The sequence below is a fragment of the Pelobates fuscus genome, chromosome 5 (assembly GCF_036172605.1).
Source record: "Pelobates fuscus isolate aPelFus1 chromosome 5, aPelFus1.pri, whole genome shotgun sequence".
NCBI classification, from domain to species: domain Eukaryota; kingdom Metazoa; phylum Chordata; class Amphibia; order Anura; family Pelobatidae; genus Pelobates; species Pelobates fuscus.
Window position 1 is genome coordinate 304,350,669 of NC_086321.1, and position 22,930 is coordinate 304,373,598.

General features: G+C 44.9%; 1 protein-coding gene across 3 annotated transcripts in view; it reads left to right on the forward strand.

Moving 5' to 3' along the window:
- C2CD4C (C2 calcium dependent domain containing 4C) overlaps positions 1-22,930 on the forward strand; it is a 122,930-nt gene that overhangs the window by 84,450 nt on the left and 15,550 nt on the right. The window contains exon 1 of one of the 3 annotated variants that reach the window (XM_063457342.1): positions 17,244-17,277. The exons of the other annotated variants lie outside the window; for them this stretch is intronic. The gene's annotated coding sequence lies outside the window, so the exon portion shown is untranslated. Of the gene's footprint in view, positions 1-17,243; positions 17,278-22,930 lie in introns of those variants that run through there. 3 annotated transcript variants of the gene reach the window in all.

Genomic DNA, 22,930 nt, shown 5'->3' on the forward strand with positions numbered 1-22,930 from the left:
TGGTCTCCAGTACTGTGTACAGTACTCCAAGTGAGGTCTCACCAGTGTTCTGTACAATGGCACTTCCCTCTTTCTACTGCTAATACCTCTCCCTATACAACCAAGCATTCTGGTAGCATTTCCTGCTGCTCTATTACATTGTCTGCCTACCTTTAAGTCATCAGAAATAATCACCCCTAAATCCCTTTCCTCAGATGTTGAGGTTAGGACTCAAATATTCTGTACTCAAATATTCTGATATCAAATATTCTGTACTCTGCCCTTGGGTTTTTACGTCCAAGATGCATTATCTTGCACTTATCCACATTAAATGTCAGTTACCACAACTCTGACCATTTTTCTAGTTTACCTAAATCATTTGCCATTTGGCTTATCCCTCCTGGAACATCAACCCTGTTACATATCTTAGTATCATCCGCAAAAAGACACACCTTACCATCAAGACCTTCTGCAATATCACTGATAAAAATATTAAAGAGAATGGGTCCAAGTTCAGATCCCTGAGGTACCCCACTGGTGACAAGCCCAAGCTTCGAATATACTCCATTGACTACAACCCTCTGTTGCCTGTCACTCAGCCACTGCCTTACCCATTCAACAATATTGGAATCCAAACTCAAAGATTGCAGTTTATTGATAAGCCTTCTATGTGCAACAGTGTCAAAAGCCTTACTGAAATCTAGGTAAGCAATGTCTACTGCACCACCCTGATATATAATTTTAGTTACCCAATCAAAAAAATCAATAAGATAAGTTTGGCATGATCTCCCCGAAGTAAACCCATGTTGTCTCTGATCTTGAAATCCATGTGTTTTTAGATGTTCAACAATCCTATCCTTTAACATGGTTTCCATCACTTTCCCCACTACTGAAGTAAGGCTTACTGGCCTATAGTTGCCCAACTCCTCCCTAATACCTTTCTTGTGATTGGGCACAACATTCGCTAACTTCCAATCTTCTGGGACTACTCCTGTTAACAATGATTGGTTAAATAAACCTTTTATAATATAATAAATGGTTTTGCTAGTACACCACTAAGCTCTTTTAATAGCTTTTGGTGTATTCCATCAGGTCCCCTTGACTTATTTGTCTTTACTTTTGACAGTTGAAATAGAACCTCTTCCTCTGTAAACTCACGTGTAAAAAATGTATCCTTTTTCTTAACTGAGGTCCCTTTCTTTCATTTTCATCTGTAAATACCGAACAAAAATATTCATTGAGGCAGTTAGCTAGACCTTTATCCTCATCTACATACCTTCCTTCTTTTGTTTTTAATCTAACTAATCCTTGTTTTACTTTTCTTTTCTCATTTATGTATCTAAAAAATGTTTTGTCCCCCTTTTTTACTGACTGTGCTATTTTCTCTTCTGTGTGTGATTTGGAAGCTCTTATAACTTGCTTAGCCTCTTTCTGCCTAATCTTATAGGTCATTCTGTCTTCATCACTCTGTTTTTTTTTATAATTACTAAATGCTAACTTTTTGTTATTTTTTGCTATTTTGGCCACATCTGCGGAGTACCACAGTGGTTTCTTGAATTTTTTGCTTTAACTGACAAGCCTAATGCAATTTTCTGTTGCCTTCCGTAGTGCAACTTTTAAATAATCCCATTTCTTTTGGACTCCATTTAAATTGCTCCAGTCTGATAATGACTCCTTTACACATATTCTAATTTTAGAAAAGTCTGTTTTTTGTGTGGTGTGACTCAGTCACTGTTCTTATATTAAACCACACTGACTGATGATCACTGGATCCTAAACCTTCACCTACAGTAATATCTGATACCAAATCTCCATGTGTTAACACTAAATCTAGTATGGCCTCTTTACGAGTTGGCTCCTCAACGACTTGTTTTAGAGACAATCCCAGTAGGGAGTTTAGAATATGTGTGCTCCTGGCACAAGTAGCTATTTTTGTTTTTCAATTCACATCAGGAAGATTAAAGTCACCCATGATGATAACTTCCCCCTTCATTGTCATTTTAGCTATTTCTTCAACTAGTAGATTATCTAACTCCTCAATTTGTCCTGGGGGCCTATAAATCACACCTTCACGAGTTACTGTGTGATTACCAAATTCTAATGTAACCCAAACAGACTCTATGTTCGCCTCACTAACCTTTATTAGGCTAGATTTTATGCTATCCTTCACATACAGGGCCACCCCTCCCCCTTTCTTGCCTTCCCTGTCTTTTCTATATAAAGAGTACCCTGGTATTGCTATGTCCCAGTCATTTTTCTCATTATACCATGTCTCAGTAACAGCGACTAAATCTACACTATCAGTTGCCATTATTGCCACAAGTTCATGGATCTTATTCCCTAAACTGCGAGCATTTGTAGACATGACTCTAAGCTTATCATTTTTTAACACGCTTGCTACAGGCACCTTCTGTCCTTGTTTTGGGGGACAATTGGATTGATTTGTTATCACCCTTTTGCCCCCCCATCCTAGTTTAAATACATCCTAGCAAAACCTCTGAACTGCTCACTGAGAACATTTGTTCCCTTTTGAGAAAGATGCAAACCATCTTTTTTGTACAGTTTATTTCCATTCCAAACAGAGCTACCATGAGAAATAAACCCAAATCCTTGCTCCCGACACCATTCACCAAGCCACAAGTTAAAGTCCCTAATACGCATCCGCCTGTCATTCTGAGTGTTATGCAAAGGCAGAACTTCAGAGAATGACAGTGTGGAAGCAACCTGCCGTATATCATTGGCAAAAACACTAAAAACGTCCTTAACCTCTGAAACCTCATTGCAAGTCAAGTCATTTGTCCCTAAATGGACAAGTACATCCAATTCCCCTTCCTGCTTTGCTTGCTTAACAATATTACAGATACGTCTCCTGTCTCTGTGAGCAGTAGCTCTGGGAAGACACCTCACAAGACCACCATTGTCCATTTCCACACCTCTTATGATGGAATCCCCCAACAACAACTGCTTTCTATTAGGCCTCACCATAGTCTTCAAGCCTCTCTGCACAACACCACTAGCCTCAGTGCCTCTCTGCACAACAACACTAGCCTCAGTGCCTCTCTGCACAACACCACTAGCCTCAGTGCCTCTCTGCACAACAACACTAGCCTCAGTGCCTCTCTGCACAACAACACTAGCCTCAGTGCCTCTCTGCACAACACCACTAGCCTCAGTGCCTCTCTGCACAACAACACTAGCCTCAGTGCCTCTCTGCACAACACCACTAGCCTCATTGCCTCTCTGCACAGCACCACTAGCCTCAGTGCCTCTCTGCACAACACCACTACCCTCAGTGCCTGTCTCCATGACACCATTACACTCTGAAAGTGCAGAAAATGAATTATGTAGAGCAACAGACTGTGCAATATGCCTTTTATCCACAACTCTAAGTCTACCAGATCCTACAGTAATCCATCTGCCATTCCTAGTATGTCTCTGCGGCAGTGGCTTTGCAGCAGTTCCAGTCTGAGTTTGTTTACCAGATAATTTACAAATCTCAGACTTCAAAAATACAATCTCCTGCCGCAAGATAGAGAACTGTCTACAGATTAGACAACAACCAAACCTCCAAAAAGTGGAACGTGAAACCCTAAGTGCCTCTCTGCACAACACCACTAGCCTCAGTGCCTCTCTGCACAACACCACTAGCCTCAGTGCCTCTCTGCACAACAACACTAGCCTCAGTGCCTCTCTGCACAACACCACTAGCCTCATTTCCTCTCTGCACAACACCACCAGCCTCAGTGCCTCTCTGCACAACACCACTACCCTCAGTGCCTGTCTCCATGACACCATTACACTCTGAAAGTGCAGAAAATGAATTATGTAGAGCAACTGACTGTGCAATATGCCTTTTATCCACAACTCTAAATCTACCAGATTCTACAGTAATCCATCTGCCATTCCTAGTATGTCTCTGCGGCAGTGGCTTTGCAGCAGTTCCAGTCTGAGTTTGTTTACCAGATAATTTACAAATCTCAGACTTCAAAAATACAATCTCCTGCCGCAAGATAGAGAACTGTCTACAGATTAGACAACAACCAAACCTCCAAAAAGTGGAACGTGAAACAAATGCATAGCAACTATTACACTTACACTGCCATTCCAATGAGGTAAATAATTTAAATTAAACAAATCTTAACTTTTTATTTATCCTCCTGAATACCTCAGATTACCTCCAGGTTATCTCCAGAATATCTCCAACCACACACACTTAGAAGCAACACTCTCCAGAATATCTCCAACCGCACACACTTAGAAGCAACACTTAGATGAAGCAACCAATGGGGCAGAAAAGAGAACGAATGGAAGGCATTTGAAATGCCACATGGTCTTTTCCCACCGAAATTAAAGAATTGTTTGGAATGGTGAGGCATGCATTCTGTAAGTTGAGTTCGACCATCCAATCTTCCAAAAGGAGAAGGTCTTGAAGAGAGTCAACATACCTCAAATGCCTCCACCTTTTTTTGCGGGACTAGGAAGAGGTTGCCTAGGAAACCTGGGGTTTCAGGGTGAATTTACGAGATTGCGCCCTTGGATGCTAGGGATTGTATTTCTTGCGACACCAGGTGCTGGTCGTGTGCTGAGAACATAATGCGGTTGGGTAAAAACCTCTGAACAGGATATTGTACGGAATCTATGGAATAACCTAGGACAGTTAGAAGGAAAGTTAGCATCGGAGGTTAACTCGGGCCAAGCATTGACAAAATGTCTTAAAAGGTCACAGGGTCACAGGTTCGGTGCAGTCCGAGGAAACAGGTCGGGAAATAAACAACCCGACCAGAAGGCTGAAGAGGGGAAGGAAATAGGAATGGGGGAGCCAGCAGGGTTCCCAGAGAAAAACAAACAGTAGGAAACAAAACAGTACAAATATCAACACATGAATAAGCTAGGCAAATACAGTGATATATGGTAAAAAAAAAACACTAAAGGTAATACAGAGAATGTTGGATACTTAGCTGAGGAGGCAGCAGCAAAGAAAGAGGAGGGGCTGAAGGTCACATGGGATATTATAGTACAAGGAGCATTCCTATTGGATAACATGTTATATTGTGGTAAACCCTTTAGGGTGCATGTTTTAACTTTTTTCCTTTGAATATTTACAGTATCCTTTCTTTGCTGCTGAGGAATAAAGAAAGAGATAAAGCATAATATGAGCCACTGTGCCCTTTAACCCCTTAAGGACAGATGACGGATATATTCCGTCATGATTCCCTTTTATTCCAGAAGTTGTGTCCTTAAGGGGTTAAAAAAAAATCTGCTACTAATGAATAGTAAATTCACTGCTTACACTCCTAATATTGTAAACATTCATTATTGGTCACACTTAGTATTCTGTATGAAATTGTATTTTTTCATCTTACTAAGGCCATGATTTATTATTGTTGGATAAACTTTCTAAATACCTTAATATTTTTGGATAAACCTATAAAGTGATTTTGTTCATCATATTAAAATATCAAAACATATATCATGTATAAATAAAATATATAAATGTATAATAAAATTATAAAAATATTATAATATTGAAATATTGTTCATAATATTACATAACTTATCCAACAATATTAATTCAAGGTCTAAGATGACAGTTTCTAATACAGGTGAAGAGGTGTATGTTGAGTCCAGAGCATGTGTCAAGAGAACTTTTTGGACTCCATATCAACTGTCCACTTGCCCAGTATTTTTGGTGTTCCTTGTTGCTCTTTGGTGTGCATACATAGTACAAATGATTTATTTTGCACATGATGCCATTTTTGCATAATTACATAGTTACATAGGTGAAAAGAGACTTGTGTCCATCAAGTCCAGCCTTCCTCACATATGTTTTTTCTGTTGATCCAAAAGAAGGCAAAAAAAACATTCCGAAGCACTTCCAATTTTGCAACAAACTAGGAATAAATTCCTTCTTGACCCCAAAATGGCAGTCAGATATCTCCTTGGATCAAGCAGATATTACCCCACTAATTATAAATTATATCCCTGCATATTTTTCTTAACAGCAGATACCACACACCTTGGCAGCTTCCAATATGTATGTAGCATACATTAACTTTATTTGCTTTTTTACTGTTCTCAACTATGTAAAAGTTTCATGTGATTCAAGTGTTCTGGATTTACTCAGTCTCAGTGTATACTGCCTCTTGGCATTTTCTGGTTTCCTAATTCTTGATTCTGTTAAATGTTTATTCTGAATTCTGGTAAATGTATATATGTTTGAACAATTAATTTACACAATGGGGGTTATGTTTAAAAGTTGTCACATTCTCTTTCGGTTTTGCACCGTTTTCATCCCATACTCTAATTTCCTATGTATAGAACTGTTACTTGACTTTTTTTTTTTATCATTGGTAACGTTTTTATTGTTCTTTTCTGAAAAGAGACAATTTATCCGATCATCTGACACTTAATATTACTTATTTTTCCTTCTTTTTTTCCATGTTGATTTTACTACTTATTACATCCACAAAATAAGGCACATGAGTAATATTTGCAAAACAAAAAGCCACATTATGTACACTTATGTACATTCTCGTCCTTGGTGATCTGAAGAGATCATGGCATGCTCCAATGGTAGGATACATTTTTGTCACATAGTACAATGGTAACAGGATGAATAGCCTGTCTCCATAGTAGTGGAGAAAACATGCCATTCTGGTAGTGGCAGAAAAAAAGGATAACAAGGCGCGTATAAAGTAAAGTGATACATTAATAAATACAAAGTATTTTGGTGCAAATAAGGGAATAAATAGGCAGAAATTTAAAAAGTGACAGAAAAAAAGCCCTACAAAGTAACAGGACTCCTTTTTATACATAAGACCCTAGAGCTCTAGTGGTTACGAGTCCCAGAGTGTCCTTCACAAAGTTCTATAGCATTTGAAACCATGAATGATCAGATGATTATTTTATACTTTTCTCAATATTAAAAAAAAACAAAAAAAAAACAACAACATTAAACAGTGTGGATATGAATTATTATTTTTTCCTGCTGCTATGCAGCAAACCCTTTTAACCTATCAATGGCCTCCTCAAATCTCATATGGCCTCACTCTATGATTGAATTGACACAGAGAAAATAAGAAGAGAAGCAGGCACATTGAGCTTGAAAGGTGTATTTGACTGTCATCATAGATAATCTTATATATGTGTGGCAAACTTCACAGAATCATTAGTAACTATGTAACTAATTACATTACTATGTAATTAGTTTAGTGTTAACAATGGAATATTCTCGACAGTGATTATAATAAAAATAATACTAATAATAATGACACCATGTTTTGCTGGAAGGATGCTTACACTTTTTAATAACTTTTACAGTTTACAAAAATATGTCACTGTGCAACTCAAGGAAGAATGTGACTCAATGTTTTGAACAGATAATACAGCTGGTTCACTAACATATAACATTAGTTAAGTTTTTTTTATTTTTTTTTATATTTGGTTAGAAATGAAAACCGGTAACTGATTTTGTCCAGAATGTAGATGTGCAATATGGGACCTAGTAAGTAGCGGTATTCTAGTAGAGCATATACTTTCATTCATCCCTGTTCAGGCAGAGCAGCAGAATTGGAGATTGTGATACAAGGCTGCCAGAGCCCATTCCAATTAACAAACAAAGAACACAAGAATATTGCTAGCCATTTTCCACACATTGAACAGATTGTTTTCAACTCCAATCTTGCACCTGCATGGCAACTGGAGAAAAAGATAACGCAAGCACGCAAATCTGTGCTACAGTCAATAAGTAATTCAAACAAGTGACTCTGAGAAATACATGGTATCTTACATTTACTCTAGCATTATTAGTTTTACCCATGTAGCACATTATACTACGAAAATAGTTAATGTTTTGTTATTTAGAATGCATGCATATTTTTTCAGTTGTGTAAAAAAATTAACTAAGGCTCCCCCCTCCCCCCCCCACCCACCCACCCACCAGGGCCCTTTGTGTGTCTTTTTCCTCCAAAGCTATATAGACATAGATATAAAGGAACACACACAACCATACATACACACAGTTACAAAGATATACAGGCACACAATCAAAAAGTCATAAAAAAATGACATACAGATACACAAATACACTGTCATATAGAGAAATAGAGGCACAGTTATACAGAGATATACAAATAAAGACATAGACGCAGTCATACAGAGACATAAAGACTCAGTCATGCAGAGACATAAAGATACAGGCATACAGTGACAAACAGAACAAGGCAAACAAAGACATATGGACAAAGTCATACAGAGACATACAGGCATGCAGAGACATGCATACACAGACATAGTCACACAAAGATATACAGAACAAGGCATACAGAGACGTACAGAACAAGGCATACAGAGACATACGGACACAGTCATATAGAGACATACAGACACAGGCATACACTGCAGGGGCAGATCCAGAACCTAATCTCAGAAGGGGGACTGGTAGTGGGTTTTAGTAGGGGGCTAGGTGCTGTAGTGGGGAGGGCAGGGGCTGTAGTGGGAAAGGACAAGGGCTGTAGTGGGGGGGGGGGGGGGGGCAAGGGCTGTACTTGAAGGTTAGGGGCTCTAATTGGGGAATAGGGGCTGTAGTAGTGAGTTAGGGGCTGAAGTAGGCTGATGGTAGTAAGGTGCTGCATGTGGGGGAATAGAGGCTGTAGTGGAAGGGAGGTGCAGTAGTGGAGTTAGGGGCTGTAAAGGGGGGGCAGGGGCTGTAGAGGGGGACAGGGGCAGTATGGTGGGGCAGGGGCTGTAGAGGGTTGAAAAGGGCAGTATGGGGGGGACAAGGGCAGTCTAATGGAGGCAGGGGCTTTAGGAGGGACAGAGGCAGTGTAATGGAGGCAAGGGCTGTAGAGGGGGGCAGGGTCTGTTGGGGGGACGGGCTGTAGAGGAGGAGGACATGGGCAGTATAATGGAGGCAGGGTCTGTAGAGGGGGGCAGGGGCAGTATTATGGAGGCTGGAGCTGTAGAGGGGGCAGAGGCTCTAGAAGGGGGGACAGGGGCAGTATAATGGAGGCAGGGCTGTAGAGGGGGTGAGGCAGTGGCTGCTGTAGCGGGGGCAGGAGCTCTAGTGGGGGTAGGGTCTGTAGATGGGGGAGGGGCTAGGGCTCTAGAGGCAATATGGGGGAACAGGGGCAGTATAACGGAGGCAAGGCTGTAGAGGAGTGAAGGGGCTGTTGAGGAGGGGACATGGGCCGCAGGGGGGGACATGATCAGTATAATGGAGGCAGGGGCTGTAGAGGGGGCTGGGGCTCTAGAGGGGGGGACAGGGGCAATATGGGGGAACAAGGGCAGTATAATGGAGGCAAGGCTGTAGAGGGTACGAGGCAGGGGCTGTAGAAGGCAAGGCAGGGGCTGTAGAGGGGGGCATGGTCTGTAGAGGGGGGAACAGGGGCAGTATTATCGAGGCAGGAGCTGTAGAGGGGGGCAGGGGCTGTATTATGGAGGCAGGGGCTGTAGAGGGAGCAGGGGCTCTAGAGGTGGCAGGGGTTCAGGGGGTGGGCAGGGGCAGTATAACGGAGGCAGGGCTGTAGAAGGCGAGGCAGGGGCTGTAGAGGGGGGGTCAGGGGCTGTAGAGGGGGGCAGGGGATGTTGAGTGGGGGACATGGGCTGCAGGGGGTCATGGGCAGCATGGGTGGTGTGACGGTACAATCCGTTACTCCGTCAAGTATTCCCTTCTTCCCAGGGGCGGACTGAGAACCCTCAGGGCCCCCGGGCAAAATAAATCAAGGGCCCCCTTACAGGCCCCACCCATACTCCGCAGCAAGCGCCACCCATGTCCCGCCTCCATGCACCGCCTCCAGCCACACCCTACACAATCTTTAGACACAAGGAACAAAAGTGCAATAATCCCTTCAAGGCCCCAGTAGAGACTACAATTGAGGGCTAATGGGCCATGGAGGGGGGTCTTTCTAGCAGAGGCTATCTCAGTGTCCTTTAGAGAGTGTGTTAGAAAGAATCCCCTCCAGGCCCTATTAGAGACTACAATGGAGTCTAATAGGCTTGGAAGGGGGTCTTTCTAACAGAGGCCATCTCAGTGTCCCTGCTGGAAACAGTCGCCTCCAGGCCCCAGTAGAGACTACAATTGAGGGCTAATGGGCCATGGAGGGGGGGGAGCATTCTAGCAGAGGCTATCTCAGTGTCCTTTAGAGAGTGTGTTAGAAAGAATTTCCTCCAGGTCCCATTAGAGACTACAATGGAGTCTAATGGGGCCTGGAGGGGGGTCTCTCCAACACTCTGGTTCCTATTCACAATATAGCAACACAACATAGCTGATACCTAGGCCAAGTTGGCTCCTCTTACCTTAATTACTGTTGCTGGCTGGCAGTCTGTGGGCTTGCTGGAAGGCTGTGGGCTTACTGGCTGCGGCTGGCAGGCTGTGGGCTTGCTGGCAGGCTGTGGGCTTGCTGGCTACTGCCGACAGGCTGTGGGCTTGCTGGCTGCGGCTGGCAGGCTGTGGGCTTGCTGGAAGGCTGTGGGCTTACTGGCCCGGGCTGGCAGGCTGTGGGCTTGCTGGCAGGCTGTGGGCTTGCTGGCTACTGCCGGCAGGCTGTGGGCTTGCTGGCTGTGGCTGGCAGGCTGTGGGCTTGCTGGCTGCGGCTGGCAGGCTGTGGCTTGCTGGCTGTGGCTTGCTGGCTGGCAGGCGGTGGCTTGCTGGCTGCGGTTGGCAGGCTGTGGGTTTGCTGGCTTTAAGCCTAACTGGTGGCCTGTAGGCTGGCTGGCTGTCTACTGGCCAGCCTGTGGGCTGGCTGGCCTGTGGGTTGGCTGGCTTGCTGGCTACTGGGGCACTCGTAGATTATTCAAAGAAATAATCCATGCACAATAACCACTACTACTCTGTGTAGTCGTTATGGTGCCAGGAGGGCCGGGCCCCCCTCCCAGAGTAAGTAGTCAAACCGTTTAAGAACAGTTTGACAACTTACCTGGGGTCTGCTGGGATATGAGGCTGTAGTAGGGTATAGGAGCAGTGGTGCAATGTGTAAGGGGTGCAGTGTGTGTGAAAGGTTCAGTGTGTGTGAGGGGGTGTAGTGTGTGAATGTGTAGGGTGTGTGGGGCAATGTGTGTACGAGGGGGCTGTGTATGTGTGTGGCAATGTTAGTATGGGGGGCTGTGTGTGTATGGGTGGGCAGTGTATGTGTGTGTGTGAGGCAATGTGTGTAAATGTGTATGGTGTGTGTGGGGGCAGTGTGTGTGTATGGGGGGCAGTGTGTGAATGTGTATGGTGTGTGGGGGCAGTGTGTTTATGGGGCTAAAGTTCACTCTCACCACTGCGACCACCAGGAATCCCTGGTGGTCACAGTGTTGAGAGTGAACTCTAGCCCGTAGCTCCAGGGCTAGAGTTTACTCTCGCAAGAGCCGTAACGTTGCCGTGGTAACCGCGGCAACGATCTGTGCTCGCGCAAGAAGGACCCAGAGGAGCTGCAGGCTGAGCTCCCGGGTCCTCTCTTCCTCCCTCCCCTGCCGGCTGCCCGCACGGTGCCTGCGGACAGGGGAGGGGGCAATTGCCCTCCTCTTACTCCCCCCTCCCCCTCTTCTTACCCCCTTCTTACTCCCACTCTCTTCTTACCCCCCTTCTTACTCTCCCCCTCTTCTTACTCCCCCCTCCCCCTCTCCTTACTCCCCCTTCTTACTCTCCCCCTCTTCTTACTCCCCCCTCCCCCTCTTCTTACTCCCCCCTCTTCTTACCCCCTCCCCCCTCTTCTTTCTCCCCCTTCCTCTTTTTACTCCCCCCTCCCCTCTTCTTACCCCCTTTACTCCCCCCTCTCTTCTTACTCTCCCCTCTTCTTACCCCCCTCCCCCCTCTTCTTACTCTCCCCTCCCCCTCTTCTTACTCCCCCTTCCTCTTTTACTCCCCCTCCCCCTCTTCTTACCCCCTTCTTACTCCCCCCTCCCTTCTTACCCCCTCTCTCTCTTCTTACCCCCTCTCTTCTTACCCCCCTCCCTCCTCTTACCCCCTCCCTCTCTCTTCTTACCCCCCTCCCTCTCTCTTCTTACCCCCTCTCTTCTTACCCCCCTCCCTCTCTCTTTTTACCCCCCTACTCCCCTCTCTCTTTTTACCCCCTCTCTCTTTTAACCCCCCCTCCCTCTTTTAACCCCCCCCCTCTCTCTTTTAACCCATCTCTTTTAACAACCCCCTCTCCCTTTTAACCCCCCTCCCTCTCTCTTTTAACCCCCCCCCCCCTCTCTCTTTTACCCCCCCTCTCTCTTTTAACCCCCCTCTCTCTTTTAACCCCCCCTCTCTCTTTTTACTCCCCCCCCTCCCTCTCTCTTTTTACTCCCCCCCTCCCTCTCTCTTTTTACCCCCTCCCCGTAGCGTGGCCGAGCTGCTCTGCGTCCGCGGTGCCGGCCGGGGTGATAGGAAGGTGCACACACACTGAGTGTGCACCTTCCTGTCAGTCCGGCCGGGTACAGGAAACAGAAACTCTGTTTTCTGTTTCCTGTACCCGGCCGGACTGACAGGAAGGTGCACACTCAGTTTTCTGTTTCCTGTACCCGGCCGGACTGACAGGAAGGTGCACACTCAGTGTGTGTGCACCTTCCTATCACTCCGGCCGGCACCGCGGACGCAGAGCAGCTTGGCCACGCTACGGGGAGGGGAGGTGAGAAGCTGCAGCCGCCTGAGCGCTCTTAAGAGAGCGCTCAGGCGGCTGCAGCATTTAAAGGGGCGGCCGGGCCCCCTGATGGCGGGCCCCCCTCCCGGCCGGGCCCTCGGACCATGTCCGAAGTGCCCGACCGGTCAGTCCGCCCCTGCTTCTTCCGATAAAAGAAAATCACCCAATACTCCACGAGTAGAAATATCCCTGGAATCGCCGAATAATCCACACATGAGCCAAAGCTTAATGCTGGAACAAGACTGACTTTTAATGACACACACTCTGCTTTTATGCAATTCTCCCCTGCAAGAGAGACGCCCACAGACAATTATGAATTACTCAATCACACAATGGTTACATCCCACACATCTCCTCCCCTTAGCCTGAGAGGTAACCCAATTATACGTACAGTTTAAAACATACTTTTACCTAACATTCATAACTCTAAAACCATACATCACATTCACATAAAAATTACATATTCACAATCAATCCATTCAGGGGAACAACATATTAAAAAAATGGCATGAATCAGACCAGGGGTTCAAAAGTTAGTAAAAGTATATTTTGGTCCCTGGCTGGCAGTATGGCAATCTGGTTTAAACAGGTTTTACAGAGGCCTCTATCCTGGAGACAATGGGGAAAGTAATCCAATTATCCAGGGCTAGAGGCAGACTCCATTGAGCACATGGTTGCAAAAAGACATAAAACACTTTATAATACATAAAGTCACCTTTTACACATAACACACAGACATTTCACATATCCCCAGATAGCTGGGATCTGAGCGCACAAAACTACCGAATATCGCTCAGATCCTATTCACACAGTTCAATTGCCATGGAGCTAAAGTCTTTCCCATAGTCTTTCATTATATGAATGGGCTCCATGGCATAGCTATCTGGGGTATCACCGTTCACCCAGGGCAAGTACCGAATGACCCCACTGTATTTAAAGGGCCAGAATGAGTGACATACACTCTGGTATGGCCGAATACTGTTTTTAAAGGGCCCAATCTCCCAGGGCCATAGTCCAAAGGCAGCAGGCGGGCAGCCAGGCATCTCCAATGCAATGTGGTGAGATTGCTCTCGTCACATCTCTCCCCTTTTCCAAACAGACTAACAGGGTATCTGACCTCCTGCCGGTCATTGCCCTTGTTAGTCCAGCAGCCCACCCACAAAACAGAAACAGCAATACAGCCCACCCACAATAACTGGTTACTACACCTGGGTAGAGGAGAAATTTGCCCATGTCCAGATGCCTCACCATGGCTGGGTGGGGGACTGGTAGGCTGCCTTGGTGGGTTGCTGAGTGGGCAGAGACCAGTGGTACTCTGCCCGGATTCCAGCACTACCACGGGAGTAGTCTGGTTGAAGCCTGGTTGCTGGAGACCGACTGTCTCCCCTTTAGCTGCACCGCTCTGCTGCTGGAGACCGACTGTCTCCCCTTTAGTTACACAGCTCTGCTGCTGGAGACCGACTGTCTCCCCTTTGGCTAAACAGCCCTGTCGTGGGGGGGGCAGGACCGACCGTCCCTACCCCCTGTGCTGGAAGTGCAGAGACCACGGTCCCATCTGCACAGGTGTGGGGCTTACTGTCTCCCCCTGGTATGTTAAGCTGCCGCTGGGGAGAGGGGCTAACAAGCTCCTCTCCCATATATACTTCCAGCCGCGGGGGAGGGAGACCGACTGTCTCTGCTCCCAATACAGAGTCCTGCTGCTGGAGAAAGGAGACTGGGCTCTATTCCCTGTACGATTCTCTGCCGCTGGGGAATGGAGACTGGGCTCCCATTTCCCAAAAAATTATGCTGCTGCTGGAGGGCAGGATCAACTACCTCTGCCCCCTTTAACTCAGCCTGCCGCTGGGGAGGGAGGATGCTGCTCTCCTCTCCCTGCACTTTACACTGCCGCTGGGGAATGGAGACTGGGCTCCCAATTCCCAAAAAATCACGCTGCTGCTGGGGAGGGAGGACACTGCTCTCCTCTCCCTGGACTTCACACTGCCTTCCCGGCATATCACTCTGCTGCTGGAGGGCAGGAACAACTACCTCTGCCTCCTGTAACTCAGCCTGCCGCTGGGGAGGGAGGACGCTGCTCTCCTCTCCCTGCACTTTACACTGCCGCTGGGGATCTGGGCCGGGTACCCAGCATCCCTGTAGGGCCGGTGGAGAGACCTCGGTTACATCTCCACCTGCCATCTGTGTGTGTCTCCAGGACAAATCTATGAGGTCCACTACCTCAGGTACCTCTGGCTGGTGGAGGAGAGGGAGGCCGGTTGCCTCCCCTCCCCAGGACGCTGGTTGCTGTACGGTAGAGGGATCTACCATCACCTCCTCCCGGAACTCAGGCCGCCGCTGGGGAGAGGAACCGGTTGTCTCCTCTCCCTGTGAGATGCACTGCCACTGGGGATCTGGGCTTGCCGCCCAGCATCCCTGTAGGGCCGGTGGAGAGACCTCGGTCCCATCTCCACCTGCCGCCTGGGGTTCCTCCCAGTACATCTCTACGATATCTTCCCAGCTGAAGGGGTCTGGATCTGGGTCTGTCACCTTGCTGTCCTGCTGAGCCTTCCCAATGGAGTGGAAGAGACCTCGGTAGTCCTGCTCCAGTTCCCACTCCAGGGTTGCTAGGTGAAGCAGGTCTTGCTCTATCTCATGGGGGTCATCCCAGTCATGCCTAGCCTCCCTTGTTTAGAAAATGTCCTGAAGTCTGGTCTGCGCAGGGCTCCCGAAGTCAGTCTCTGCAAAGGACTCCCCTAACAAGCCAGGACCATCAAACTCCTCCCCCTCTGGCTTGTCATGCTCGGCTGTCCAGGGTATATACTGTGCCATATACCACCAGAGCGCCTGGTAGGCATCCTCCAGCCATAGCTCCTGCCATACCCGGTGCTCTAGTTCCTTCACCCATTCTTCCAGGGGCTGCTCTCCCAGGAAGAACATCCGCAGGGCCACTTGCTTCTGCTCTTCACTGGGGAGACTCTCACCCCGCCGCCGCTGTACCTCGTCCAGGGCCTCGTCCCACAACCCCTTACGAGTGGCCTCTCTCAAGTCTAGTATGCACTCCTCTGATACAGGCCCATCCTGTTGGGCCAAGTGCTGCTGCAACCTCCAGCCAGAGGCAGGGGATTCAGATTTTTTGCGCCCCCCTTTTCCCCCTTTTCCCTCATTTCGGGGATTTTTTGCGCCCCCTGCTCTGGCGCCCTAAAGCGGCATCCTGTGCCGCCTTATGGACGCGCCGGCCCTGGGTACAGACCATTAGGGAACAGTGACTATTTTGTTTGCTTCTAACAAAACAGTTGCCATATTCACCATGTTTTCCTGGACACGATTTTGTAATGTTGACTATATCACACAAACATGCTGCACAAACATGTAGTATGTAGAATTTATGCGCTGCAAAATTGATGATTGAGTTATCAACAAATCTTCTACTGGCAGCATTTGATATCTACATTTTGCAGGGCAGCAATTTCCAAATATAGCCAATCAATGTGTGATATGTAACTGGAAAAATATGATCTATCCTTACATAATCTGAAAACCTGCTTGCTGGATAAACTTGTGTTGATTGTCTTGCAAAACCATAATTTATCACAGGCTTCATTAAGTGCTTGTCTAATAAATGTTTCCAAAATGAATTAAAAAAACTAAACTAAAAACCCAATCTATCATATGACTTGTAAAATTCTTCAGTCATACTAGAAAGTCAGATAAAGAAATAATCTATACAATTCTTATCTGTTGATAACATTAAAGGGCACTATAGTCATGAAACAATTTTAGCTTAATGAAGCAGTTTGGGTGTATAGATCATGCCTCTGAAGTTTCACTGCTCAACTCACTGCCATTTACGAGTTAAATCACTTTTGTTTCTTTTTATGCAGCCCTAGACACACTCCCCCTGGCTGTGACTGAGACAGCCCGTATGAAAACAAATTTAATTTCCAATCAGATGTTAACTCAATTTAAAAGTTTTTATATCCTGCTATTTAAATTTAACTTTATTACATACAGGGGACTTCTGCACAATCTAGCAGGCTATTAACAGAGCAGGATTTTTTATAAATTAAACAGAATTTGCAGTAAAGGAAGTTTAAACATTAGATGACTTTTTACAGGAAGTGTTTAGGAAGGATGTGTAAGTCACAAGGATGAAAGGTGTGCCTATGACTGCATAAACAATGATTTAACTGCAGAGAATTGCAGTTAGTGAGATGTCAGCGGCATGATTTATACACGAACACTGCTTCATGAAGCTGAAGTTGTTTTGGTGACTATAGTGTCCATTTAAAGTTAGAAAACTCTTCTACGTTTTTCCTCTTCCTCTCCATCTCTAATTTAACATTTTTTTTTTTTTTTAGTCAAACGTAATGTGAGCTTATATGAGAGGCATTTGAAGTATGAGCTGGTGTCATCCAGCACTAGACATTATTTGCCAGAGTCTTGTTGAAAATGGTGTAATTTTGGTAAAACATGAGCAATGTTAGAGTAAGTAAAGGGACACTCTGGGTACTAATACAACTTTAGTACATTTGATTTTGATATTTGGTCTTGACCTTTAAAATATACTGTATGTTTTTCAGAATGCTGCACCATAAGCCTGCCTCCTTAGCTATGCCCTCGCATGTCTGAATGACACAGCTGAGCCCCAACAGCATTGCCCGAGCTGCTTTTCTTTCACAACCTAACTGTAAACAGTCAGAGAAACTACAAACAGGTAGTTATATCCTTACTATATGTATCCATGGGTGTCATCTCCTTCTAATGTAGGTTACTTTGTTATTGCACACTTTGCCCTGGTTATTTACTAGATAAGACTAGCAAAACATTGTGTTTGTTTGTATTAACCCCTTCCCGACCACGGACGTATCAGGTACGTCTGGCAGAAAACAGTCCGTAATGACCTTGGACGTACCTGGTACGTCTGCACCTACTTTGAGCTCTGGAAGCTCTGATAGTATAGCAGTGATGCTCTGCATGTGATGAGTGCCTTGAGGGGTCCTGGCACTCAGTGCATATATAATAATATATATAAAAAAATAAATATAAAATAAATAAAATGATCAATATTAACCCCCCCCCCCTTTTTCTAAAGGCAGTGAATCATGGGGCTTCTGGGGGCGTCCCTAGCATGCCGCATCATAAGGGGCAGGCTGGGGTCATCCAATCACAGCTTGCCCCATTAGCAATTTCATCCCAAGTGTGTTCCCCATTTCTCTGATTAGTGTGGATCTGCCTCCCTCTCTTCACTTGTGTTTTAGCGAGAGAGGGAGAGAGAGCTGTGGTTTAGCTAGAGAGATTTAGGTATTTATAGGTAGGGATTTGAATAATCTTGAGACCCAAAGGCTCTTTTCAGAGCCATTAACCCCTGTCTTGCCAGTGATCACTATAATCACTGGCTCTTGCACAGCAGCACTTTTCTGCTGTTTGTGCTTTTTTTTTTTTTTAGGGGTTCATTTTTTTGTGATCTTTTTTGAGACCCAAAAGCTCTTTTCAGAACGATTAACCCCTGTCCTGCCAGTGATCACTATACAGATCACAGGCTCTTGCACAGCATCACTTATTTTGCTGTCTGTTCATTTTTTCAGGGGTTAATTTTTTTTTTGTGACAGGTCACTAAGTAAAGTGATTGTGATCATGTTACATGGGTCACGGAAGTCAACCCGCGCTGAGCAGTCATATGCCACCCTTGCGCTAGAGTCTGACGCGTCTATGTCAGACTCTGACCCTGATTTTGACCCTGCCAGGTGCTCAGATACAAGAAGGATGTGTACCTTCTTACCACCATCCACACTGAGGGGACTGTGGAGGTCCCTGTACGTGGCAGAGCTGAGAGAACGAGGAAGCCAGTGTGCATCAAGGCCTATAACCGTCATATGGGTAGGGTTGATCTGGCAGATCAGCTGCTGCAGCCCTACCTAATTATACGAAAGACAAGGGCCTGGTACAAAAAGGTTGCAATCTACCTAATGCAGATTGCAACCCACAACGCTTTCTTGTTGTTCAAAAAAGCAAACCCCGGGACGCAACTGAGATTTTACAGTTTCAGCTCCAGATCATTTCGGGGATTTTGTACCGTGATGCACCTGCTCCCCGGGCGGTGATGGGAGAGAGCAGAGTTGGGGCTACACATTTTATTTTTAAAATTTCCCCTACTGCGGCAAAGCAGAATCCCCGAAAAAGATGCAGGGTCTGTTCTAAGAGGGGGCAGAGAAAAGATAGTGTATATTACTGTCTTGATTGCCCTGGACAGCCTGGACTCTGCATTGGCGACTGCTTCAAACGATACCACACGCTGGTCCATTTTTAATTTATTTTTTTAACATTTGCCGTTCAGTTTTTTTTTTTGGTGTCTTTTTTTTTGGCAGGTGGTGGGGGAGTTTGTTACATTTACCCCGTGCATGGGGGGCATGGGTGTCCTTAGGAGGCCTCGCAGAAAACAACCCGGGGTGTTTTCTTGCAATAACCAACAATGGGCTCTCCTAAATCACAGTCAAAAAGCTGTGTGCGTGTGTAAAGTTGAGGATTGAACAGTTACCTCCACACACGTTCTTCAACTTTTTTAATTTTTTGTCTGGCTAAAAAAAAGTTGCATCAAAGCACTCCACATGCAATACCTCGGGGTGTCTACGTTTCAAGTATGTACCCTTTTGTGGCGATATATAAAACTGGGGTATGTGATAAGTCCCAAAAATTGAGGATTGAACAGTTACCTCCACACACGTTCTTCAACTACTGTGGGGTGTCAACTTTTCAAATATATGCACGCTCATGGCAAGAAAATACATTGGGATATCTGATAAGGCCCCCAAAAGGAAGATAGGCAAACGAGATATGTAAAATTTGAAAAACATATCAGACATTTTGCTTTGCACCCCCCAGTGAAACCGACAAACGTATGCATGGGTGTTATCGCTGTACTCAGGAGATGATGCCGAGTACATATTGGGGTGTCCTTTGGCAGTAACACCTAACAGGAGCTTAGAATCTATGCCCAAAGTAGAATGTGTGAGTGAAAAATAACACCACAAACACGTTTGACAGAGACTGGTGGTAGAATTAGTGCATGTAAAGTGTTGAAATGCCACCATGTGAAATGCCCTAGGGTGTGTACTTTTCAAAAACATACAGTTTGACGGAGGTGAATTACATTCAGACATGTTCCAACTGGGACATGGGTGCATGATGGCCAGCTGTGTTTTTTTTTTTCTCATATTTTACTTTTTTTATTCTAGTAAATGATATGCTATGATGAAAATAATGGTATCTTTAGAATGAACATTTAATAGCGAGAAAATGGTATATAATATGTATGGGTACAGTAAATGTGTAAGAGGCAAATTACATCTAAACACAACCACTGCAGAAATGTAAAAAGAGCCCTGGTCCTTAACGGTAATAAAATTGAAAAATGGCCTGGTCACTAAGGGGTTAAAGGGACACTATAGTCACCTGAACAACTTTAGTTTAATGAGGCAGTTTTGGTGTATAGAACATGCCCCTACAGCCTTCCATAAACACTTCCTGTAAAGAGAGCCCTATATAAGTTCTGTTTAATTAATACTTTCTTATCCCTGCTATGTTAATAGCTTGCTAGACCCTGCAAGAGCCTCCTGTATGTGATTAAAGTTCAATTTAGAGATTGAGATACAATTATTTAAGATTTAAACTACATCTGTTTGAAAGTGAAACCAGTTTTTTTTTTCATGCAGGCTCTGTCAATCATAGCCAGGGGAGGTGTGGCTAGGGCTGCATAAACAGAAACAAAGTGATTTAACTCCTAAATGACAGTGAATTGAGCAGTGAAATTGCAGTTCAATGATCTATACACTAAAACTGATTTATTTAGCTAAAGTAATTTAGGTGACTTTAGTGTTTCTTTAATATTATACCAGCCCAATCTACTTTTATTGTCATGGATTTTTCTTTTCATTACTGGGTACTTTAAGTTGGCATAACTGTCTGGTGGATGGTGTTGTGCAGAACAATAATATAAGAGGTTATACAGAACAAGACATTTGGAGGAAGGAGATAAATTATTGCTAATGAAGTTATGTAAGGGGTTATGTGGAATAATATAAGTAATTCAAGAAGTAATATAAATATATAGAAGAAACATCTTTATAGACAATTAGAAGGTAAACACATTGTTGGCATACTAATTTAAGAACTTTAACATTTTAGTTAATTATTGTCACGGTTAACTCCAGGCTGGCTGGAAGTTGGACCATAGAAAGGATGCTCCTAGCGCTCACCAAAGGACCATCAGCACCGTAGACACTATAAGCACTGCAGACTCCACGAACCGCCGCTGCTGGGCTGGGATCTCGCTGTTTGCTTTGCACCCTGGACCTACGACCATGCTCCAGGTTCCAGTAGGCGAACCTCTTCCTTCTGTAGAGCGAAGCAGGATCAGGAACTTAGAGCTCAGTAGCTAAGGGAGTATGAAAAGAATAGCAATCCCTGTAGTGATTATAGCTGTCCCCTACAAACATGAGGCTGCAAGTTAGAGGGTCAAGTAGTTCTCTTTAATTGGCACCAAAGGTCCTTCTTTAATGGAGGTCTTACACATACAGGACCGCCCACAGGGTTCTGCAGAACAACCAATAAACACGTAACATACAGTAAAAACACACCCATCAATAACACACAAATCCTCCCCTCTGCCTTTGATATAATTACTGAACACAATGGGTTAAAGTACTTATCATAGGCAGGAAAAATAAAAAAAATTATACATACACTGTAACTTTAAAAATATATGTCCAATCTTCATAAAAAATTAAATAAAAACATATTCAGAATCAGCATACTTTAAATATAAACATAACCAAAAATCATACAAATCCCTCCAGTAGATAAAAAGTTAGCTGGGAGTCCTTTATGACCAACCGCAAGCACATTTTCCTGCCCAAAACAGTTCCATAGATTTGGGCTGTGCGGTCAGTCTATTTCAGGCAGAAGAATGATGGGGCCGTTCGTGCAATTGGCTCAGTATAGTGAATTCAAACTGCCGAACGGGACTTAGTGTCTGTAGATGAAACTGAGTGGAGGAGAAGGTAAGGGTCAGCGGTGTTCGTTGAAATGTGTAGCTGATTTCAGTTCCGTGGAATTGGCTACACACACCGCTGATCTCGTTTGAATGAAAAAAGATGGCCGCCCCCATGTGTTCATTTGCACGAACTGTGGCCACCCAGCGGTCGGCAATTTACCTACAGCAGGCTCCCAGCCTGGGAGGTAAATTGCCTGCACACTTCCACTTCTGGGTGGTCCGCCTGTGTGGTACTTGGTTCAGTAAACCCCATTTACTGAACCAAGTAGGAAAAGGGTACAACCAAAGTATTTTAGGGGACTGGGGACACAGTCTTAAAGGGGCATTGTTCCACAAAGTCTCAATATGTCCCCAGACGGTTCTTAAAGGGCCAGCAGCAGCACAATAAAAATCCATTATGCCCAAATACAGTTCTTAAAGGACCATACACCTCAGTTCCATAGTCATGGGGAAGGAGGCTGGCAAATAGGCTCCTCCTTAATCCAGGGAAGCAGGGCAATTTGTCATTTAAAGAAACAGTTACAAAAGGTATTTTGTAACAATTATCATGAGGCACCCGGTGGCAGATCCTTTATTTGCACCCACCTCAAATCATACTTCTGTGCCGCCAACAGATTGCTGGTCACATAGTCACAAGTGCAATCAGTCACATACACATACAGTCACACATACACATAATAAGACAACACACTGGAACACATAAACACACAGAAGCCCATACAAACACATACATTGGTTCATACAAACACACTGGCCAATAAAAACACACACTTGCCAATACTAACACACAGACGCACTGTCAGATTATCTTGTATTCTGGCTCCTGGGTACACCCTCCTAGAGGTCTGCAGACAATTTGTGACCTCTCATAGTTCTTCCAGTTTCCCCAGTGGCATGAACACGAGCCACTGTGAGTCTGCCACCTTTCAAGACGCCGATGTTGTAACATAACGTCATTTTTGGAATTTCTGCACATTTTGTAGATGTGGCTATCAAATTAAGGAGACCCACTATAAATAGCTAGCAAGGACTTGGTTAAATGCCCTCTTGTGGTTCTATTTTGGTATCCAATAGCATGTTATATACTTCATTGTCTATCTGGTTTTGATCTCAGCTCTTTTTGAATATTCTCCTTTGGTAATCCTTGACTCGGATATTGTTCCTCGCTACTCCTGATCTCTAGTTTCCCTGACTTGTTCTTGACTATTCTCTGTTGCTTTATGTTTAGCCCAGCCACTCTAACATCCGGTATACGTTTATTTATTCTTATCTTAGGTTACACTCTGCATGTTGGCTGCCAGCATATCACATCATGATC